We start from the raw sequence: 9956 nt of genomic DNA, 5'->3' as shown, positions 1-9956 counted from the left end.
TTTGGTTGCTGATAGCTGGAACTCACAGCTCGCTTTTCTGGGAACCTTTCTGTTCCGAAACTGCGCGAGAGATCTCGACTGAATAAATTAAAGTTACATGTTTTAATCATTACCCATTGACTGTCACACAGTTTACTGCTCAAAGGTGCTTAGAAACGGAATATGCGTCAGACAACCAGTTGATAACTTTTTCCTTTTTTGATATCTCTCATCTTCGTGTTGCTAGGCTACACGGGGACGCGGTAGCATAGGCATAATTCACGAATGAAAGACGAAGACAGATCTGCAGATAATTTTTCAAGCAATCGGGTATTCACTCCATGTGTGTTTATGTATGAGTACTGGAGGGCTAGCTAGCATTTTGTAAACTCCCACTAGTTAAAAACACTGAGTACTTTCACCCAAAGTTTCTTATCCTTATTGGGTACTTAACTCTTCTAAATATATGTAAATATAAATTCATCTCCATAGACTAAACGTTTTCAGTAACTGTCATATTGCCAAACATTTGGCAGCGTTTCTAAACACTCAACACGGAAGTCATGTGACTACTAGAGTAAACCCCGGACAGTGGCTACGACTGCAATAGTATGTGTACATATAGGCATCGCCTACCAGTAGCTAATGTTGTTGTAGAGTTTGGACGCCACAACGAATCACACGCAAGCCAATCAGTCAGTTAAGTAATATACGCGAGGTATTATAGACCTATTGGGCTTTAAGTAATTCTTATGCTTTTTTGTACTTCCACATTTGTAATTAATTGAGTAAATGTGATTTTTATACGGGCCTTATCTGGAGCTCTACAAATATATTATGGCATGAACGATGATTGAGTTTTTAAACGCACCAACATCAGGGACACATGTTTTGCCATGGCAACATGCTTTACCGTGGAACATATTTCAGTAATTCAGACCAAGTGTCTGTGTTTAATTAACACAACTAGCACTAAAGCCGTCAATAATCACACGTGTGACGTCATGCCTTGAAGCACCTTTATGCTCATTATGACGTCAGCGGGTCTCAGCATTTTGACTTTAAATTCTGCTTTACTTTTCTAAGAATGCTGGGCGAGAGGCTTTGTTGGTTTCAGATTTTGCCTTTTTTAATCGAATAGTTCAGGTGAAGCTCTGATCACCAATTGAAGACATGGAGTGGAGTGTAACTGTTCGTAAATGAAAGTACTTAAGTGTAGGTATTTGAGAAACCAGGAATTACACACGATAACGATGATTCTTGCGTGGGTTCCTGGACACATAAAAGTATTGTGAGGAGATTTGCTTGTTTCGTTATTGTTTTGTTTTAAATATTGTAGCTGTGTATTTTTTATTAATTTCTTTCTTTTGGTTGTTGCCATGTGGCAGGGGGTTGTTGCTGTTTGTATTTGTAAAACATCTAAACAAATTTGGCTTGCTTATTTCCTTTTGCTTTCTTATTTCTTTTCCCTGCGTTTATTTGTGTGTATGTGGTATGTGTGTGTGGTAAGTGTGTGTGAGTGTGTGAGTGTGTGAGTGTGTGAGTGTGTGAGTGTGTGAGTGTGTGAGTGTGAGTGTGTGTGTGTGTGTGTGTGTGTGTGTGTGTGTGTGTGTGTGTGTGTGTGTGTGTGTGTGTGTGTGTGTGTGTGTGTGTGTGTGTGTGTGTTTTGTTTCTTCAACTACATATTTGACGTGTGCTCTGCTCTCATTATGAGCTCGGCGATACTGCGGGTTTGTTCAGGTATACACCATGCATTGTTTTTGTGCCTGTCTGAGTGCTTACGTTTACGTGCGTGATAGTATGTGTATACGAGTGCGTGCGTGGAAATATACGTGTGCCCATATGTATATATGCGCTTGCGTGTAAGTTAGTGTCTCTTGTGTGTGAATATGATTGTGTGTCTGTTTGTATTAACGTGTCAGTGTGTCTGAATGTATCTGTTTGGATGTGTCTGTATGAATGTGTGTTTGTTTTCATGAGTAATGGTGCTCTGTGCATGAATGTGCCTGTTCGTATGAATGTGTCCGTATGCCTTTTTGTATGATTGTGTCTGTTTGTATGAATGTATGTCTGTTTGTATGAATGTGTCTGTGTGTCTGTACGGATGTGTCTATGTATGTAGCCATGTCTCGTTCTGCGTCTGTATGTGTCTGTAAGCTACTGTGTCTCAGCGTGTGTGCTTGTGTGTGTGTGTAGGCGTGTGTGTGTGAGAGAGAGAGAGAGAGGAGAAAGAGAGAGTAAATAACGAATAAATTAGCACGAGTAAGGTCAGTGACAAGAATCTATCAAAATATAATGTAAAACTATCATCCCTTGTCAAAAAAGATGTTAATGTGCTCATATGTTGTTTTCCTGCCATCTTGGATCTGAGCTGATTTTCTATTTGTATATATGTCTAGATGATATGCTCTTGTACCACCAAGGTGGGGTTATTTTTTTAGAATAAAGAAATTGAAACTGAGACTATAGGAAGAGGAGCTTTGTCCGCAACAGAAGGCATAGCTGTTTACTAACGGTGCAGTAACAGCACACATCAACATTTGCTTTCATTATAATCCCCGCATTGCAAACAAGACCGTGGATAAAATATTCCCCTCACTGCGTCAATACCACGTGTATTACACTTTGTCCCTATAAGACACATAAGACTACCGGGGTATCGACAGAAGGTCTGTATGTTTACCCACAGGATTAAGTGTTAATGGAGACGTGTTTCCTGTTTATGGGTTGTGTTTGTGCTTCTGGTGCTGAATGCTTTTATTCATTCTGAGGTCCTTTCTGCTGTGAACGTTACGTTGGTCATATTACGTTGGAATATGATGAATAAGGATGTTAAAATACCGTTGATGATTCGTTCTTAATTTGTTTGTTTGTTTTCTGTCTGTTTGTTATATGTTAAAGTACTATTTGTTCTATCATTCTCTTATTCTACTAATGTCTATGGTTTACCTTTGGAATTATTTTAATGTCTATGGTTTACCTTTGGTATTGTGCCTACATTTAAATACTTTACATGGTGTCAAAAAGTATACATGGTACATGTATTCTGGTGATGGCAGTGACGTGTAGGTGAGCGAAAGGGACGGAACGTCGAGTTCAGTTTGCCTGAAAAAACTTAATTTGTAGCTCTGATACATTTGTGTGACTCCTACAGGATCCAGAGACCAACACATGTCATTAACAGCTTGGACAGGCTCCTATCGGCCACTCAAACAACAATAGGCGTTCTCAAAATATAATTCCATAGTTGTAAAGTCTCATGAGGGAGGTAATTCAACGACCAAGTAATTAATATGAAGCCACCTCAAACGTATCACATCTCCCATGCCCGGTCAGTTTATTGACATAGACCAGTATTTATGACTGCTCTTCAGGAAGATTGATTTTCCGTTCCACAACGTCGTATTTCAAACCTGGTGGAAACGACCGGGGCTTGGGATAGCGTCACGTGCAGGGGTTCCAGGTGTCGGGTGTCGGGGCAACATGATTTAACTAATGGTCCCGATTTATCCGAATATTATATTTTATCCGCTAGCAGTTTCTCTCGTGATCTGACACACAACTGATATTGTAAACGGATTCTTGCAATATTTCACCCCACCCCACACTTAATGCTTAGGGGTCAGATTCTGAACTGATTGCTCTGCTCTTGATCATGATGTGTTGCCTTTAGTATGAGATAGTTACACTGTTCTGCTCACGTTCATATATAATGCAGCGCGGTCCCACAGGTATAATAGCTCAACAAGTTACACGCACTTACAGCTGGATAATGAATCGGGTGTCAAATGTTAATCTGATCAACGTTTGAAAATCATATTCGTCCTAATTTCATTCTTACAAACATATTTCAGTTCAGTTAACCATTCTGACAAGTTAGGGCAAGTAGATGCTTTTTTAAAACTTATTCCAAAAACATCTGTCGGTCAAGTTCATTGTTTTTGGTCTGTTAAGTGGTTCACCATTATTCCAACACCCACGGTATAATTGTCTGTAATTATTGCTTTCCTTATGTGCATATTCTCTCTAACAAATCCCACATACAGCTTTTGCAATATCGTGTTCAAAATGAAAATGAGGTAATATCACCTATTTTGTATAAATTCGTGTTGGTCTGTTACGTGTAGTTTAATTCTCATCTAAGCAGTTTGACCAATCTGACGATGCACTTAATATATACTGTACCCTCGTCTTGCAATGGATATGAATAAATCCAAGGCGCATACCACATAACCCCTGTTGTCTATATTATTCAAGTCTATTTTACCCAATACACCACTCACTTCTATATGCAACTATGAACCTTCTCAGAGAACTCATTAAGATTTCAATTTGAATTTGAATATATTGGCGTAAGTCTACGCGGTAACGTCAGGGCACAGTAGAAGACTTATTTCAGAACACAAACGTCTCATTGTGGAGAAGATCGTATTTCAACACCCTCGTGGTGTGAATATCACAGGTATGAGCACTCGGTTCGTTCTCTCTTATCACCGACAATCAGCTACCATTTGTAACGAATTCAACCAAGTAAGACGCTGGTAGATAAGCGGGGTGTCTGTAGGTGTGGATATCTTGTAAAACAAAGGGATTTGTTTCTCGTTAAATACTGCAGAAAGAAGTGTTACCATTGCGTGGTGTGGGGAAGCTCTATGGCGACTATCAAGTGCGGGTATCGGGCGACGGTTTGTGGCGGCCATGGATTTGGTCTAACATCGGGGCGATACCGACGTTAGTGACTGGTACAAGTGATATAGACGTACTGTGGGAAAACGTTTGAGAATTCAGTGTGCCTTGAGACCTGGGCATGAGTGATTTTGTGATGCTGCTATTTCAAAACATTACTTGAATATTGACATGGAGATACATTTGGACAATGTATGAGGGTTCGGTGAGACCTTGGGTTGAAGAGGTTTGACTCCGAGGATACTGTTTTGGAACGTGAACTGGATATTTACAGAGGGATACTTTGGAAAACGTTTAATGTTTCAACGAGCTCTTGGATTGAGATAGGAGGAGTGAGTTTGTGGATTCCCTATTTAAACAGTCTTTTCAATATTAGCGTGAGAGCATACATGTAAAAACTTCAACGAACCCTTGGATCTCATTACGAAATGGAGTGACTCTGTGGAAGAAGCATTTTTACTTGGATATGTATATGAGGTACACTGAGGAAAATCGTTTTAATGTTCACTGAGCCTCAGAATCACAAGGTGATTGGATGTATAACGATGTTTACTTAAGGATGACTGTATCACACGGTTTGGAGATTCAGTGTCCAATAGATTCTGGGTAGATGTGGTTCCAAGTTGATGCTGTTCTTAGATGAATCATGGGTTGTTATTCTTATCATTAGAGCATTATCTGTTTTGAGTAATCTGTGTCTCAATTCAGACAGACGCACTTGTGGTTGCCATTGTTTATGAGGTAATGATAATCCTCGTTTTAGTAGAGGTATTAAATATTCATAGGATGAATGGCATTGGATATTCATAGGCTGAGGATAAGTTACATGTATTGATACTGTACTGTATCAGCAAATGAGAAGAAATGACTGTGTGTGTTGTGTAGATGTGTTTGGAAATCAAGTCCCTATGCCGTGTTACTAATGGAAAAGAGGACGAGACGAGATGAATTTGCTCAACGTGTGTTTGACTGATCCGTTTGGAAGCTTTGTATAAGACTACAACATGTAAGCTGCATCACTGTGTTGACGTTACTTGACCTGTATTGTTATGGCCGGTGCAAGGCTGTCCTCTGGTAACCATGAAACGTCTCTCCCTGCTTAGTCGCGGGACAGGGGAGCTTCGTCAACGACCTTCTTCGCATCAGATTGACGTCACACTTGACCCTCAAGATTTCCTGAACGCTCCCAAACGTTTCCAACCCGCGATCGCAAAGTCCGACCCGTTAACAACCCCCTACATGCCACCCCCGGGGTTCTTCCAGCCCCGACTGCCAAGGTTGAAAAGGGAGGCGACTCTACCTAAAACCTACTCCACCAAGAAGGGGGCGCTGTTGCTCTATTCGGAAGAATTTGCCCGCAGTCACCAACAGACCGTCTCCATCAAGGCAGACGGGTATGACATCGACAGACAGCACTTGGATATCAGTACCTCAGATCTCACCCGTGCTATATCGCGATATGAACAGTCTCAAAGTAAACACAACCGGTTTGTCCAGGACCAAAGGGTGCGTGACATCAAACCCGGACATTCCGCTAGACGCCATGTTGCCGCCTGGCATTTTACACACCCCGAGGTTAACATACAAACATCAATTAGTTCGCGGTTCGCTCGGAAGCCAGACCGGAGAGGAAGGAAGAAGATCGTAGTTAAAGCCAGTTTAACTTTGTTTCCAAGTCCATATAGTATTCCTAAAAGTTTAAGCCAAATAAAAAATGCCCGCAGACAAGACGGCGGCGATGGTGTTCCAAAAGAAAGACCAGTTCAGTTTCGATCCACGCGGGTGCAGAGTGACCTCGTCCGGGCAATACTTCCTCCGTCCATGACTTCGAGGAAGGCGCCCACCTCTGGAAATACCCCAAAACGTAAAGAATGGACTCGACCACCCACCCCTAAACGCGAGCCAGAGACAGACAATGCGTCATCAACTTCGTCAGGGTTGAAGTTCACAAGGACACGTCTGCCTCCTATATTCAGACACCCTTCTTCAGATGGATCTAAAGGGATTAAAGAAGGCGGGGGTAGTCATCACAACTCTGCCACATCTAGCATCAAGAAAAAAGTGCGGATACAGATGGATCCGGTGATCATGCCTGATTCGTCATCACTGGAGGAAGATGTTCTCACCGGTTGAGCGGTGGTAGGATAGCGTAATGGTTAACACGTTCGCTCGTTGCTCTGAAGACCCGGGTTCGATCATTCACATGGGTGCAACGTGTCAAGCTCATTTCTGGTATCACCCGCCCCGATATTGTAACGTGTGAAGCCCATTTCTGGTATCACCCGCCCTAATATTGCTGAAATATTGCTTTAAAGTGGCGTAAAATCATATTAACTCACTACAGGATGATGATGATGGTGATGATGATGTATATGTTACAGACAGTTTGTGACACCAGTTTGTCATTTGACCAAATGAATAGTTGATCTGAACACCTTTGAATATTTCCGTGGCAAAATTGGACGATTGGAACATTATTTACGCTCTACAAACAAGGTAGAATGCAGTTGATGGACACGAACTGTCATGGTAAAGAAGTTGCATGCTTGGCAGAGACTGTAAAAATCATTACAGGAATTTCGAATTTTCAGTCCAGTAACGTCTTGAAAAGGCTTGTAATGTTGTCTCATTAACGAAAATCAAGGGCAGATACTTTTCCCGACAATTTAATTTATCAAACAGCAGCAATTCCTTGTGAAGTTAATAACACAACTTTGTGCATTACAAACTCTTTTTATCCATTGTTGTCAATTGTTGTCAATGTTGACCTTCTAGGTTTACACACGTGTCGTATTTCAAACGTGAAGCTACATCTACTTTAGATGTGACGGCTCTTAATTGAGAAACATATGTAGCTATCCGCCTTTACAATTTACGTTGCCAGGTGAATAAAATATTGTTGACGTGATGCACGTGTCTCAAGTCAATGGTAGATGAAATAAATCTTCGTGATCGACTGATCACTGAAAGTCAGTAATCAGGACCGATGTTCTTGAAAAGGGTAATTATGTCTTGATTACCCATGACACTGATGTACAATGTAAACATGTCAGGAGTGGTTATCCTTGTCTATGTCTCATGCTGTTGCTGTGTTAAAAATGCATTCGTAATGTCATTTTGAAAGAGGATATATGTGACATATTTTATATTTGGTATTGTATTTTTTCACAAAAGTAGAGATCCAAGGACTTATTTCTTGGGTTGGGTCCAATCCATTGTTTTGAACCCACACCCTCAGAGTAAGGCACGTAATCGCCAGTACACAAAGTGAGCCGTTTAACCCACTCAGCCACCGCGGTTTTCGCAAGACTGACATTGTGGATTTGAATCCCTGATGGGAGTTAACCCAATAAATGAGTACTAGAATTTGTACCTTACTGTGAAAGTGTAATCCCCATTGTGGTGCATACTCAAAGTTGAGTCATTTTGAGGACTGAGTAAATATAACTTGTTTTTAGTTTTTTCGAATTTATCCATACTCTAGTATTAAACCCTTTGTTGTCACATTCGAAGCCAGCAAGTAGGATCTCAAAGAGAAAACAAGCTCATGGGGAAGTACGCTGTATGTGTAAAATGAGTCATTGTGGACTCTGCAGATGATGATATTTACAGTTCCTCCACAGCGTGTCCAAATGAAGCTTATTCACGAGACCCAATGTGCACATAGATTGATGACGTGTTAGACAAATGAGAGACTTGCTGAAGTGTCAATCGAATTAGAACTTCATGTTCTGTGATGATTTATTTTCAGTAATGTTTGGTTATATATATTATATCATCCAAGAACACCCGTATGATCACTTTGTAAAGTTATACGAATGAACAGATGGCATTGTTAGAATCATAGCAAGTGTCACTCTGACAAACGTGACAGGGTGTATATGTGACTGCACATGGTGTTCATGACCTGGCATATAGGGTGTCCGAGCAACCATACATGGTGTTCATGATTATGCATGATACACGTGGTGTTCCAGCGACTTTACATGGTGTTCACGACCCTGTCTGATGCACACGATGTTCGAGTAATTTATATGGTGTTCATGACCACGCATGGTGTACAGGGTGTCCGAGTGTCTGTACATTGTGCTTATGATCCTGCATGGTATGCACATGGTATTCGAGTGACATAAGATGGTGTTCATGATTATGCATGCTATGCATGGCGTTCATGATTATGCATGGTGTGCAGGGTGTTCGATTGATTTTACATGGCATTCGTGATTACGCATGGTTTTCAGAGTGTTCGAGTGATACTAAATGGCTTTCATGTTTATGCATGGCATTCAAGGTGTTCGAGTGATATTGCTTGGCGTTAATGATCACGCATGGTACATGGTGTTTATGATTACGCATGGTATACAGGGTGTTCGAGTGTTTGTATATGGTGGTCATGATTACGCATGGTATACAGGGTGTTCGAGTGTTTGTACATGGTGTTCATGATTACGCATGGTATACATTGTATTCGAGTGAATTTAGATAGTGTTCGTGATTATGCATGCTATACATGGTGTGCGACTGACTTTACATGGTGTTCATGACTATGCATGGACTGCGAGTCACGCCATCGGGCGTCGTACAGTGCACCACATTGGACTGTCTTACAGGTTTGCAGTGCAGGATGTCCCGATCATGAGGTCGGATCCAGGTCCTTGGATATATCCCCGGCGCCGCTATCTGCTGGATAAACCATGGCCAGGTCGGTTCGGACCAAGTATAATCTGTCTGACAAAGGTATCCACGTTAAATTGCCACAAGGTATCTCCCGCTCCGTTTCAAATGTCACCCACCCACAAACCTAAATCAAGTGTATGATATTAATTATAACATCTCAGCTCACCGATGCTTGAGGTAAGAGGCGACTAACGACATCGGGTGGTCTTGGTGGCTTGGTTGACACATGTCATAGGTTCCTCATGAACTGTTCCAGTACGACTGACCGCGACGTGCATTAAGATTTGAAGCATCCGTAAAAGGTAAACCATTCTGTTGCTCTTTGGTGGCCTGAGGATATTATGTATGGGGTCTTCTTCTTCATTCAACAGCTTATGGAACGAGAATGATTCCCTTCTGTACTACTTGTTTTGTTTGTTTGTTGTATAGTGCCGCGTTGTTGTATTCGAACACGTGAAACCAGAATCTTTCCTTTTAACCAGCATAGATAATTAATGTTGGAACTCATACAGCGATTGCAAAAGTATATCAAAGTTACTTGGGCTTGTATATGAAGTGTTTTCGGTACTTTTCTCTTATTTACAGCGAAGAACGTTTACATCGTGGACCAACGA

The sequence above is a fragment of the Haliotis asinina genome, chromosome 6 (assembly GCF_037392515.1).
Source record: "Haliotis asinina isolate JCU_RB_2024 chromosome 6, JCU_Hal_asi_v2, whole genome shotgun sequence".
Taxonomy (NCBI): Eukaryota; Metazoa; Mollusca; class Gastropoda; order Lepetellida; family Haliotidae; genus Haliotis; species Haliotis asinina.
This window is presented reverse-complemented; position numbering follows the sequence as displayed.